Genomic DNA, 15273 nt, shown 5'->3' on the forward strand with positions numbered 1-15273 from the left:
ACTTAGTAGTTTTACCTACTACTGTACTTTTTTAAATATTACAATAAATGTATGTTTTAAACTAATATAGTGTTTAATATATATTTATATTAAAGTAAGCTTGTTAAAATACTAACACAACAAGCAAACCTGAAAATATCCCACAGTACCAAAAACAAAAAAAATACTAATAGAAAACACTAGTCTCAGAGTTCCTAATAATATATCCCAATACCAATATAAAAAGACCAATTTGTAGGGGACTCCTGCTTCTGGGAAGACAGAGTAGATATACTTTTCCCTATTCCTTCTGCAAAGTACAACTACAAATCCTGGACATTATACATAAAGCAAATACAGGAAGAGAAAAAGGATAGACTGGCTAGGAACCTTGCCTCATACATCTCAGATTCAAAGTTGAGGAGGCAAACAACCCAGAAGTCCTAACAGGTGCCTATCTACTCTAGCCAAACACACCACAGAAAGGAAAAAGAAAAAAAAAAAACAACTGGGAGTTCCTGCTGTGGCTCAGTGGGTTAAGGACCCAACACTGTCTCTGTGAGGATGTGGGTTTGATTCCTGGCCTCGATCAGTGGATTAAGGATCTGGTTTTGCTGCAAGCTGCAGCACTGGTCACAGATGCAGCTTGGATCCAGTGTTGAATGGCTGTGGTGTAGGTCTGTGGCATAGGCCTCAGCTGCAGCTCCAATTCAACCCTGAGCCTGGGAACATCCACAGGCCGCAGTGCAGCTGTAAAAAGAAAAGTCTGTGACCCCACTCACACCCACCAGCAAAGGCTGTAAGGTAGAGCCCAGACTGGTATCATAAAATGCAAAATAGTGAGCCTGGACTTCCACCCCTCCCAGTAAAAAGGAGGTACTCCCCACTGGAGTGCTGCCACAGAAGGCCTAGTGGAAAGTCAGGATTTCCACCATGGCCCAGCAGGGTTAGGGCCACACATTCATTCCTCCAACTCTGCGATATCAGTGGAAGTCTCAGGGGGAGCCAGAACTCCCACTAGTACCCCGGCCATAACAAAGAACATGTCCCTCCCCTTATGGGATAGTGTCAGAGAAACCCAGCTAAAATAGGATTAAGTAAGGTCTAGAGCATCATAACATAATACAAAAAAATCTATGGGTCAAGCAAAAATCTTCCATCATACCAAGAACCCGGAGGACCTCAAATGGAATGAAGAAAGACAACTGATAGATGCCAACATTAAATGACAAGAGATTTGAGAACTGCTTAACAAAGATTTTAAGACAGCCATCATAAAATGCTTCAACTAGATATGCAAATATGTTGAAAATACAAGCTGAAGCAGTGCTGAGAAACTTGTAGCACTGAATGCACACATTAGAAAAGATGAAAAGATGAACGAGTCCAAAATCAATAATCTAAGTCCCCACTTCAAAAACTTAGAAAACAAAACAGTATTGTACAGCAGAAATTATCACAACACCGTAAAGCTCCTATAATTTTAAAAACTTTTTTAAAAAAGAGCAAAATAAACACAAGCAAACAGGAGGAAATAACAAAAGTAAAAGCAGAAATCAATGAAATTGAAAACAGAAAAATAAAGAAGCAGCTGCTTCTCCCAGCCCCAGTTTTTTGAGATATAGTTGACCTACAGCACTACATCAGTTCAAGGTATACAACATAATGGTTTGATTTACATATACTGTGAACTGATTACCGCAATAAGTTAACATTCATCATCACACACATACAAAAAAAAGATTAAAATACTTCTCCTTGTAATGAGATCTCTTAGACTTTACTTTTCTTAACACTGTCATATAAATCACACAGTAGTGTTAGAGGCATCATGTTGTACATTACATCCCTACTACTTATTTATCTTGTAACTACTAGTATATACCTTTTGACCATCAACTTCCCTTCCTATACCCCTACCAGAGGCAACCCCAAATCTGATTTCTTTTTCTATGAATTTGAAGCTTTTTTAAGACTCCACTTATGAGATCATACAGTATATCTTTCTCTGATTTATTTCACATAGCATTATGTCCTAAAGGTCCATCTACATTGTTACAAATGGCATCATTTAAGATTGAATATTTTGCTACATATAAACAAACATATGTGTGTGTGTGTGTGTGTGTGTGTGTGTGTGTGTGTGTGTGTGTGTATCACAACTTCTTTACCCATTCATCTTGGACACTTAGGTTGTTTCCACATCTTGGCTATTGTAACATTTGTACTTCAATATATTAGCAATAAATATGTAAGCAGTAAAATTAAAAATACAACACCCTTTTAAATTGCTCAAAATAAATGACTTAAATATTAAATATAACAAAACATTTACAGGACTTGTATGATGTCCAGCTACATAATGTTGATAAAAACTATTAAAGAAAATTTAAATAATTGGAGAAATACACCATGTTCACAGACTAGAAAACGTGACATAATAAATATGCCAGTTCTCCAAAAAAAAAAAAAAAAGGAGTTCGCATCGTGGCACAGTGGTTAACGAATCCGACTAGGAACCATGAGGTTGCGGGTTCGGTCCCTGCCCTTGCTCAGTGGGTTAACGATCCAGCGTTGCCGCGAGCTGTGGTGTAGGTTGCAGACGCAGCTCGGATCCCGCGTTGCTGTGGCTCTGGAGTAGGCTGGTGGCTACAGCTCTGATTAGACCCCTAGCCTGGGAACCTCCATATGCCGCAGGAGCGGCCCAAGAAATAGCAAAAAGACCAAAATAAATAAATAAATATGCCAGTTCTGTCTAAACTGATATGCAGGATTAATGCAATTCTTAGAAAAATCCCAGTAAAATAATTTTATTGATATAGACCAGATTATTCTAAAATCTGTAAAGAAAAGCAAAAGAATTAGAATACCTAAAATAATTCTGCAATTACAGTGCAAGAAATCAATCCACCTGATTTCAAGACTTAGTATATAGCTAATCAAGTAATCAAGATTACTGAAAAACTCCTGGAGCTCCTGTTGTGGCTCAGCGTAAAGAACCCAACTAGTATCTATGAGGATTTGGGTTCGATCCCTGGCCTCGATCAGTGGTTAAAGCTGTGGTGTAGGTCGCAGACACAGCTCAAATCTGGCGTTGCTGTGGTTGTGGTGTGGTGTGGTGTGGTGTGGTGTGGTGTGGCCAGCAGTTACACCTCAAATTCGACCCCTAGCCTGGGAACTTCCCTATGCCACGGGTATGGCCCTAAAGAGACAGAAAAAAAAGACCTCAAATTACTGAGAATTCCAAATAGCTTTTGTTCATGTAGGTTATATCCACCAACACTTACCTTATTAAGAATTAAAACAATGATTTTTAAAGTATGTACTAATTCATTTAAAAATAATTTTTGAAGTTCCTGCTGTAGTGCAATGGGATTGGCAGAGTCCTGGGAGCAGTGGGACACAGGTTTGATCCCTGGCCCCACACAGAGGGTTAAGGATCTAGCACTGTCACAGCTGTGGCATTGGTCGTGACCACAGATCGGATCTCATCCCTGGCCCAGGAACTCCATATGCCACAGGACGGCCAAAAATGAAAATAAATAAATAAATAATAAAAAGACAATAATCTTAAAAATTACATGTTAATATAAATAACATTTGTTTTAAAATATATTTCCTTTTTATGGAGTTCCCGTTGTGGCACAGTGGTTAACGAATCCGACTAGGAACCATGAGGTTGCAGGTTCGATCCTTGGCCTTGCTCAGTGGGTTAAGGATCCAGCATTGCCATGAGCTGTGGTGTGGGTTGCAGATGTGGCTCAGATCCCATGTTGCTGTGGCTCTGGCATAGGCCGGTGGCTACAGCTCCGATTCGACCCCTAGCCTGGGAACCTCCATGTGGAGCAGCTCAAGAAAAGGCAAAAAGACAAAAAAAATAAAATAAAATACATTTCCTTTTTAGGAAATCTATTTATTTTTTGGCCCTGCCCATGACATGAAAAAGTTCCTGGGGCAAAGGTCAAATCCCACACCACAGCAGCAACCTGGGCCACGGCAGTCACACCAGGTCCTTAACTGACTGAGCCACTAGGGAACTCCAAAAAAATGTATTTCTAAAAACAAATTTTTTAAGTGAAAAGAGTCATAATGTTTTATTTTTTGTAAATCGCCAGCTAAAGAGAATACATCTAGATTCTCATACCTGCTTCCCTATTAAATATACCACAATACACTGTTTTACTAAAAGAAATGATAAAAAGCAGACCATACCCAGATATAAAAATGGTAAGAGAAAGGGTTTTAACAATCTTTACAGTTAATAATGGATATTCTTTGAAACCACACCAAAACCCAACAAGTTATAGTTTTTAAAAAGATTCTAAATTGTAATATAGAACCTAGAAACATTATCAATGAACTTCTAAAACTCTTTTACATTAAAATACTTTAGACTGCCATAATCTCTGAATAGATTTTTCACTCAAATATAATTTTGCACAATTCCACATTGGTCTTTTGAAAAACACTGGTTTGGAGTTTCCATCATGGCTCAGCAATTAACAAACCCAATAGCATCCATGAGGATGTGGGTTTAATCCCTGAGTCTCGTTCTGCGGGTTAAGGATCCAGCACTGACATGAGCTGTGGTGTAGGTTGCAGACAAGGCTTGGATCCCTCGTTGCTGTGGCTCTGGTGGAGGCCAGCAGCTACAGCTCCAATTCGACCCCTAGCATGGGAACCTCCAAATGCCATGGATGCGGCCCTAAATAGATACCCCCCCCAAAAAAAGAAAGAAAAATACTGGTTTGCTGAGTTATGCAAACATTCCAACTGCTGAAACATTTCATTAGACAATATTTTAAAAAATCACATTTGTAAATACCACTACTTCACTGAAAAAGTGTTTAAAAGAATTGGGAAGTTGTCAGGCTCATAATGGCACAGTTAAGATTTTCAAAATTGTGATTTCTGCTTGAAAAGTTAAATTTTATAATGGGTAACAAATATTGTCAGTTGTCCTCCTTGATGAAATAGACTCATTACACTGATTTTTACGAAAACATCTGCCAAAAAATCCACATCTGAATAACCAGTTTCTCCTGCCAGTCATTTTTTCAAACAAAATGGTGCTCTATGAAAAAAGCAGCTGGTTTATTCGCTCACAGCTCAATCACACAGGCGTATTTTCTCCACAATGTTCGGAATATAGTATTTTAGCATACTCCTCTGTTCACAGATGTTACTTATATAAAACCTTAATGAACCCACCCACACACACACACACACACAAAAGAGCCTAATAAATGAATTCCGCAAAGTTGCAGAACACAAAACATCCAAAAATGAACCTCAATTCTATATAAATTAACCATGAACAATCAAAAAAACAAAGAAAACAATTCTACTCAAAATTTTATCAAAAAGGGAGTTCCCATCGTGGCTCAGTGGTTAGGGAACCCAACTGGCACCCATGAGGACGCGGATTCGATCCCTGGCCTTGCTCAGTGGGTTAAGGATCCAGCGTTGCCATGAGCTGTGGTGTAGGTCACAAACACAGCTCTCATCCCACATTGCTGTGGCTGTGGCGTAGGCTGGTAGATACAGCGCCAATTTGACCTCTAGCCTGGGAACCTCCGTATGCCACGGGTGCGGCCCTAAAAAGACAAAAAATAAAATAAAATAAAATTTTATCAGAAAGAATAAAATGCTTAGGAATAAATTTAACCAAAGAGGTGTAAGACTTGTGCACCAAAAACTGTAAGAAATAAAAGAAGACACAAAAAAGTTGAAATATATCCTATTTTCATGCTTAATATTGTCAAGGTAACACTACTTAAAGCAACCTACAAAATAAATGTAATTCCTATCAAACTCCCAATGGCATTTTGGCAGAAATAGAGGAAACCATCCTAAAATTCATATAGATTCCCAAGCGATCCCAAATAGCCAACAACAATCTTTAAAAAAGAAAATTAAAGTTGAAAGACTCGTACTTCATGATTCAATACTTACTAGAAAATTACAGCAATCAGAATAGTATGGTACAGGCATAAGGACAGATATACAGACCAATGGAATAGAAAGCCCAGAAATAAACCCTAGTCATTATGGAAATGGAAATTTAAAACCAGCAACAGATATCACTCCATAACCATGAGAATGTCTTATGTGCCAGAACAAAACAAAAAACTGAAAATAACAAGCACTGGTGAAGATGTGTGCAGAACTGGAATCCTGGAGCACTGCAAGTATGAGAATGTAAAAAGGTACAGCCAGGAGTTCCCGTCGTGGCGTAGCTGAAACAAATCCCACTGGGAACTATGAGGTTGCAGATTTGATCCCTGGCCTCGTTCACTGGGTAAAGGATTCAGCGTTGCCGTGAGCTATGGTATAGGTCTCAGACGTAGCTCACTCAGATCTGGCATTGCTGTGGCATAGGCCAGCAGCTGTAGCTTTGATTAGACCCCTAGCCTGGGAACCTCCATATGCCGTGGGCGTGGCCCTAAAAAACAAAAAGTAAAAATAAAAAGGTACAGCCAGTGTGGAAAACAGTACAGTTGTTTCTCAAAAGATTAAACGAAGAATTACCCTATGATTTATCAACTCCACTTCTAGGTATACATTCAAAAGAAATGAAGAAGGGACACAGATATCTGTACAACCATGTTCATACCAGCATTATTCACAATAGCCAAAAAGTGGGAGCAATGTTAGTATCATCAACAAATAAAACGTCATATATACATACAAGAGTTTTCTTCAGCTTTAAAAAGGAAAAAAATTCTGACAAATGCTAATCATGAATAAACTCTGAAGACATTATGCTAAGTTAAATAAGCCGGTCACAAAGAATAAACTGTGTGATTTCACTTTTTTTTTTTTTTTGCTTTTTAGGACCACACCTGTGACAATATGGAGGTTCCCAGGCTAGGGGCTTAATCAGGGCTACAGCTGCCAGCCTACACCACAGCCACACCGGATCCTTAACCCACTGAGCAAGGCTGGGGATCAAACCTGCATCCTCATGTTGCTAGTCAGGTTCACTGACTGCTGAGCCATGATGAGAACTCTATGATTTCACTTAACTGAGGCAACTAGAGTAGTGAAAGTCATGGTGACAGGAAGTAGAAGGATGGTCACCACAGATTGGGAAAGAATAGGGAATCACGGTTTAATGGGCATGAAGTTTCAGTTTGGGAAAATGAAAAAACTAGTGGTGGATGGTGATAACAGCTGCAAAACAATGAAAATGGACTTAATTGCACTGAAATGAACATTTAAAAAATGATTAAGATGATAAATTTATATTATGCATACTTCAGCACAATAAAGGAAAAAAGGTTACAATGTTAAGTTTTACATTATAATATATTTTATCATAATGAAAAAGTGTGCATGGGCATGCTCATGCACACGCACACACACGCACAAACAGCCAAGACTTAACAAAATTAGTAGTCTAAGCTACTTTCATAAGCACAGTGAGGAAAGTGATATGAAATAGTAAGATTACAAAAATAATTTTTACCTTGTCCCATGCACCCCATAAGAAGGTCTTGGTCATCTACCAAGAGGGATCCAGTGACCACACTTTAAGAACCACTTCTCTAAGGCATAACCCTCCCAGACCTCAGACAATACTATAAAGCTACAGTAGTCAAAACGGTGTGATATTGACACAAAACAGACATTTGCATCAATGGAAGAGAATAGAGGGCCTAGAAATAAACCCACCAATTAATCTTTGACAAAGGCAAGAATATACAATGGGAAAGACAGTCTCTTTAGCAAGTTGGGAAAGATGGACAGCTGCATGTAAATCAATGAAGTTAGAACGTACCCTCACACCATATATAAAACCAAACTATAACATAATAATATAAGACATGACACCATAAAACTCCTAGAAGAAAACATCCCGACATAAATCATACCAATGTTTTCTTAGGTTAGTCTCCCAAGGCAATAGAAATAAAAACAAATATAAACAAATGAGACCTAATCAAACTTTCAAACTTTTGCACAGCAAAGGAAACCATAAACAAAACAAAAAGACAATCTATGGAATGGGACAAAAAATATTTGCAAACGATGCAATTGACAAGGGCTTAATTTCAAACATATACAAACAGCTCATACAACAACAACAAACAATCCAACTGAAAAAAAATGCACAGACCTAAACAGACATTACTCCAAAGAAGACAGATGGCCAATAGGCACCTGAAAAGATGCTCAACAATGCAAATTATTAGAGAAATAAATCAAAACTAAAATAAGGTAACCAACACACACAGGTCAGAATGGCCATTACTAAAAAGTTTACAAATAACAAATGCTGGAGAGGGTATGAAGAAAAAAGAACCCTTCTACATTATTGGTGGTAATATAAATTGGTGAAACCACTATAGAAAAGAGTACAGAGCTTCCTCAAAAAACTAAAAATAGGAGTTCCTATCACGGCTCAGTGGTAATGAACCTGACTGAGAACCATGAGAATTCAGGTTCAATCCCTGGTCTTGCTCAAGGTTAAGCATCTGGTGTGACATGAGCTGTGGTGCAGGTTGCAGACGCAGCTCAGATCCACTTGTTTTAAAGAATAATCTATTAAGTAGAATACAGTCTGCATTATAGTTTGTGCCAATACTATAAGAGACAAAAAAGCATAGAGTTAAATAGATAAGGGTTTTTTTTTTTATTATTTTTTGTTTTGTTTTTTGTCTTTTTGCTATTTCTTGGGCTGCTCCTGCGGCACATGGAGGTTCCCAGGCTAGGGGTCGAATTGGAGCTGCAGCCACCAGCCTACGCCAGAGCCACAGCAACTCGGGATCTGAGCTGCGTCTGCAACCTACACCGCAGCTCACGGCAATGCCGGATCGTTAACCCACTGAGCAAGGGCAGGGACCAAACCCGTAACCTCATGGTTCCCAGTCGGATTCGTCAACCACTGTGCCACGACGGGAACTCCTAGATAAGGTTTTTAAATTAAGCTCTAAAAGCAGAATATTCCTTGAACTGCACCAAAATGTTATCACAAAAATCAATTAATGCATTTGTTGTAATGTGAAACATTTTTCCAATTAAAAAAATTAATATAAATATTTTTAGTTTTTAAGCCCTTCTGCATGACTTAATCCTTTGCCACTTTCTTCTAGAATTAGAGATATATTTAACACAAAGTTATACAGTTATTATAAACTTAAATGTGCACTTAATGTCTTCACGGGGTTTTACAAAGCATCATGAACTAATGTCTGAACAAGTGAGAACCATTTATTTAAACAATTACAACAAATGCATTTAGAATAAGACTGCACAACTCTCAGCCTGAGTCACCATCAAACAGATGTGAATTCTTTTTAAAATAATAAAATACTAATAATTTTTTCATGTAAATGACAAGCTGATTTTAGAGTTTATATGGAAAAATAAAACAAGGAGCCACAAGAAGAAAAAAGGAGCAATTTGCGGAGGTACGATAGGAATGGGGGGGAATGTCCTACGAGATATGAAAACATAAATATGCCAAACATATATGAAAACTGATTGTATGTTAAAGGAGGCATTTCAAATGGGTGGGAGTGAAAAGAACTTAAATAAAATGATGTGATAAATCTATGCCTACCACTTCTATTGGCTGAAACCATTAAGAAAATACCTAGAATACTTAGTAACATAAATACTTATGAATTATAAGATAAAAACTGACATTCTAAATGTTCATCAATAGAGTAATGGTTATACAAATTTTGGTGCATATATAAAATGGAATACAATGCAGTCATATTTTAAAATGAGGCAACTTCTTATATATAAATACATCACAATTTGAAAGATCTATTAAAAAGAAAAGAAGCAAAAGCAGAGAAAGTCTATATAATACCCTACAATTTGTCTAAACATGAAGGGAGCAAAAGAAATTATAACATATATATATATGATTATAAACACAGAAAATTCTGGGAGAAATATTAATAGATTGTTAACAATTGTTAAATTGACTTACTCCTTTCTTTATAACCATTTGTGCCTTTTAAGTTTCATATCATGTCCATGTTATTACCTAATCAACTCCAGTATTTTATAACACAACTGGAAAATAGATAGGACAATAAATTTTTTTTCTAAGTTTATCAGTTATTATAGATAAAAGGGATTAAGGAAAAGCTATAAAAAGAAGACAAGGATTGGAGTTCCTATTGTGGCTCAGTGGTGATGAACCTGACTAATATCCATGAGGATGCAGGTTCAATCCTTGGCCTCGCTCAGTGGGTTAAGGAGCCTGGGAACTTCTACATGCCACACATTCAGCCCTAAAAAAAAAAAATTTTTTTTTTTTTTTAAAAAGGAAGAAGACTAACAGGTACCTGATAACAGCCAAGAGTTAAGCTAGAGAACCAAAATGACCAAAAAAATCTAGAAAGACAGAAAGATGACTAAATAATTCATCATTACAATCCTCTTTGTACATTTTTATAAACAAAAAGATTTTAAAAATCTGATTATATCAGGAGTTCCCGTCGTGGCTCAGTGGTTAACGAATCCAACTAGGAACCATGAGGTTGCGGGTTCCGTCCCTGCCCTTGCTCAGTGGGTTAACGATCCGGCATTGCCAGGAGCTGTGGAGTAGGCTGCAGAAGCAGCTCAGATCCCTCGTTGCTGTGGCTCTGGCATAGGCCAGCGGCTACAGCTCCGATTAGACCCCTAGCCTGGGAACCTCCATCTGCCACAGGAGCGGCCCAAGAAATGACAAAAAAAAAAAAAAAAAAAAAAAAAGTAAAACTCTTAAATCACTTAAAGTTCTCTGCAGACATAAAACATTAAAAGTTTACCTAAAATACTGACCTTCCTATCCTGCTTAGTTCCAAAAACGGAGTTATAAACTGAAATGTTACACTTAAAATGCCAAATTACATTTGTTCTATATAAGACCAAATTCAAATGATTAAAGCAACAGCAAAAACTGTCTATATATTTCGTATGGCTCCTAGTAAATTCTACTCACACTTCAAATTTCAAATCAAAGAAGAGAACTCCCTGATTGCCTAAACTAAGCTAGTTTCCCAATTATATTTTTCCTTTGCATCACTATGCAGTTTCTAGTTCAGCAGTTTGTTGCCTGACTGATATGTAAGCTCCATGAAGACAGCTATGTCTCTTTTATCTGCTGAATCATTCTTGGTCTAACAGAGCAGGAACTCAATAGGAATTTGCTGAATAAAGGACACCAAGAGGAGAAACTTTCAATTTCAAATGAAAAATTCAAAAATACACTTGTAAAATTACAAACTATCACATTATGTTTGTTTAAAGTAGGAATAAACTTTTATTTTTATTAGAAATTTAAGGGTAATTTGCTTAAATTTTGAAGCAGTAAAAATATCCATTTTAAAAGCTGTATGGCATAGGAAAGAGAACCTAAAGAAGATTACACTACCCCCCCCCCAATTTTGTAAATTCTGTTTAAGTTCACACTGAGTAGGATTTAACACTTTGGAAGGAACAACATACCTGCTTAACGCAAAGCAATGTGTGCTAGCCTCTTGATCAGTAATTGACCAGTAATAAGAAATGATCCTGTTCTTAGAATCCAGTCTGAATCACTGGGGGGGTCCTCAAAGCCCTTTAATGGAGTCCATGAACTCAGAACTATTTTCACAATAATAATAAGACATTATGTGTCTTTTTCACTCTCATCCTCTCATTCCAGGGGTCATGTGATATACATCATAAGACTGAATGCAAAAGCAGACATGAGACTTCAGCTTTCAATTAAGAGAGACATAAAGACTTGCAAAAAAAATTGTAAATCAACCACTCCTCTCTTTAATATTTTTAGCAAATAGTTATTTTTCATTAAAAATGTTATTTTCGGCGCTCACTTCAGTAGCACATATATTAAAACTGGAATGATACAGAGAAGATTAGCATGGCCTCTTCACAAAGATGACATACAAATTTGTGAAGAATTCCATATTTTTATAAATAAAACTGATTTGCTTTGTTGTATACCTGAAACTTAACATAATTCTATAAGTCAACTACACTCCAATAAATTTTTTTTTGCTATTTCTTTGGGCCGCTCCCGTGGCATATGGAGGTTCCAGGCTAGGGGTCGAATTGGAGCTGTAGCCACTGGCCTACGCCAGAGCCACAGCAACGAGGGATCCGAGCCGCGTCTGCAACCTACACCACAGCTCATGGCAACACTGGATCATTAACCCACTGAGCAAGGGCAGGGACGGAACCCGCAACCTCATGGTTCCTAGTCCGATTCGTTAACCACTGCGCCACGACGGGAACTCCAAATTTTTTTTAAAAAAATAGGAGTGGAGTTCCTGTCATGGCTCAGTGGTTAATGAACCCAACTAGTATCCATGAGGATGCAGGTTCAATCACTGGCCTTGTTCAGTGGGTTAAGGATCCAGCACTGCAGTGAGCTGTGGTGTAGGCAGCTGGGAACCTCCATATGCCACGGGTGTGGCCCTAAAAAGCAAAAACAAACAAACAAATATATAAATAAGAGGAGTTCCTGTTGTGGCTCAGAGGTAACGACCCCAACTAGTATCCATGAGGACATGGGTTTGATCCCTGGCCCCTCTCAGTGTGTTAAGGATCTGGCATGGCCACAAGCTGCACTATAGGTCAGAGATTCAACCTGGATCCCTCATTACTGTGTCTGTGGTGTAGGCCAGCAGCTGCAGCTCTGATTCAACCCCCAGCTTGGGGAACTTCCATATGCCATGGGTGCTGCCCTAAAAAAAAAAAAAAAAAGAGAGAGAGAGACAAAAAAAATAAATAACTAAAATAATGTTATTTTTGGACTTCCCTGGAGGCTCAGTGGGTTAAAGATTCGGCACTGTCACTGCTGTGGCTTGGATGTGATCCTTAGTCCTAGAACTTCTGCATGATGCATGTGCAGCCAAAAAGCAAAAAGGTAATTTTATGTTAATATAAATCAATTGAGTATTGTAGTGTTTTGTTTGTTTGTTTGTTTGGCCATGCCCAAGGCCTGCAAAAGTTCCCAGGCCAGGGATCAAAGCCACACCACAGCAGTGACCCAAGCTGCTGCAGTGACAACACCAGATCCTTAACCCACTACACCACAGAACTACCAGAATGTTTTACTTTTTAATATAATTACCAATATAAACCACATAAATGAAAGATCAAGGGCCTTCAATAAGTAGAGGATCCTTTAATCAAACAGTTTGATAATCCCTGATCTAGATTCTGAGAATATCTATGAAACAGCCAATTTGGTTTTTTTCAAAGAATGAATTTAAAATAAGACAGAGGAGTTCCTGTTGTGGCGCAGTGGTTAACGAATCTGACTAGGAACCATGAGGTTGCGGGTTCGGTCCCTGCCCTTGCTCAGTGGGTTAACAATCCGGCGTTGCCGTGAGCTGTGGTGTAGGTTGCAGACGCGGCTCGGATCCCTCGTTGCTGTGGCTCTGGCATAGGCCGGTGGCTACAGCTCCGATTAGACCCCTAGCCTGGGAACCTCCATATGCCGCAGAAGTGGCCCAAAGAAATAGCAAAAAGACAAAAAAAAAAAAATAATAAAATAAAATAAGACAGAGGGAATCCACAAATGTAAAGGGATTTAAAGAATATAATAATCATATGCAATAAATGAACTTTACCTGGATCCTGATTAAAACAGAAGTTTTAATCTTTAAGCAAACATCTGAAGGAAACAAATACTGGCTAGATATTTGATGATATTTTATTTATTTGTTTATTTATTTATTTATTTTTGGTCTTTTCAGGGCTGCACCTGTGGCAGATGGAGGTTCCCAGGCTAGGGGTAAATCGGAGCTACAGCTGCCAGCCTACGCCAAAGCCACAGCAATGAGGGATCCGAGCCGAGTCTGCAACCTATACCACAGTTCACAGCAATGCTGGATCCTTAACCCACTGAGTGAGGCCAGGGATGGAACCCGCCACCTCATGGTTCCTAGTCGGATTCATTTCTGCTGCACCATGATGGGAACTCTGATGATACTTTAAGAATATGACTTTTTTTTAAGTTGTTAACAAAGACTATAACTGTTAAAGCTGGATGATGACTACATGGGGGTTCATAAAAGTCATACAATTTGAGAACAACAAATTCTTTTAAGTATAAGAACTAACAAAATATACAGAGTTCCTGCGGTGGCGCAATGGGATCAATGGCATCTCTGTAGTGCCAGGATGTAGGTTCAACCCCAGCCCGGCACAGTGGGTTAAAGGATTCAATGTTGCCATAGCTGCAGTGTAGGTTAATGCAGCTCAGATCTGATCCCTGGCCTAGTAAATCCATACACTACAGGATGACCAAAAAACATAAATAAATAATTTTTTTAAAAAAAGAATTAACAACATACACATAGTCTCACTTACTTGTTCAACTCCATAAAAAAGTATAACAGTATTGGACGAGATAATAGTATTGGACAATATAAAAGCCATTAAATTGTCAATTCAAAACAGAATCTACTTTAAGGATTTATATCACTAAAAGTTTTTAAGGCAGATAAAAAATGTTCTTAAAACCAAATAGAGGGAGTTCCCCGGTGGCCTAGCAGTTAAGGATTCAGCATTATACTGCTGGGGCTTGGGTTTGATTCCTGGCCTGGGAACTTCAATGTACTGTGTATGTGGCCAATAAATAAATAGATAAATAAAACCAAATAGAGCATCTAAGAAACACAGTACTTATTTTGCCACCACTTACAAACCTATAGCTATATTCATGTAAATGTTAACTAGACTTATTTAAGAACCTTCATCAAAGGCAATATGTTAAGATTATGAAGGTTAAAAATTGAATAAGGAAAACAACCATGTACAGGAACCCACTATCTACTTCTCAACTATCAAATTACCCTCCAGTCCATAATAAAACATAAGGTGATAATTAGTTTCCTAAAAGATGTCTAATATTGTTTATTGACAACAAAGTACTGATTTTTAACAAGTAATTACAAATAGAGGGAAAAATCTAAATTTTAAGTATTCTAAGATTTTAATTGTTACCAATTTGGGGAAAACTGTAACAAGCACTGAAGAGCTGAACATTTCCAGGTTTGAGTCTTTGTATCTCAAGCTATTTCTTGCCTCAGCATCTTCACACAGCCAGTGGCTGAATGCCTCCTCCCCACTGATGGAATACTGTTCCAGAGGGGTCTTGTATTAAAGGTCACCTTACAGAGATGATTTCCCTCACTGCCTACTACTTTAAGTTTTCTTCTTTCAAATGCACTTAATACAAAATTCATACTTACAATTTTCTTCTTCATCGTATGCCCTCCCTATGAGACTATAAATTCTATGAAAGCAAGAGCAAACTTTCCTTTATTTTTT

The 15273-nt window shown here is 37.9% G+C and overlaps 1 protein-coding gene and 1 non-coding gene across 6 annotated transcripts in view; one reads left to right on the forward strand and one right to left on the reverse strand.

The window, feature by feature from the left end:
- RPRD1A (regulation of nuclear pre-mRNA domain containing 1A) overlaps positions 1–15273 on the reverse strand; it is a 72673-nt gene that overhangs the window by 51858 nt on the left and 5542 nt on the right. The gene's annotated exons all lie outside the window — the stretch shown is intronic.
- On the forward strand, positions 11797–11903 carry LOC125134864 (U6 spliceosomal RNA). Its single transcript, XR_007136851.1, has one exon. It is a non-coding gene; the product is annotated as a U6 spliceosomal RNA (small nuclear RNA).

This window comes from Phacochoerus africanus, chromosome 8 (genome assembly GCF_016906955.1).
Source record: "Phacochoerus africanus isolate WHEZ1 chromosome 8, ROS_Pafr_v1, whole genome shotgun sequence".
In the NCBI taxonomy this organism is placed as follows: domain Eukaryota; kingdom Metazoa; phylum Chordata; class Mammalia; order Artiodactyla; family Suidae; genus Phacochoerus; species Phacochoerus africanus.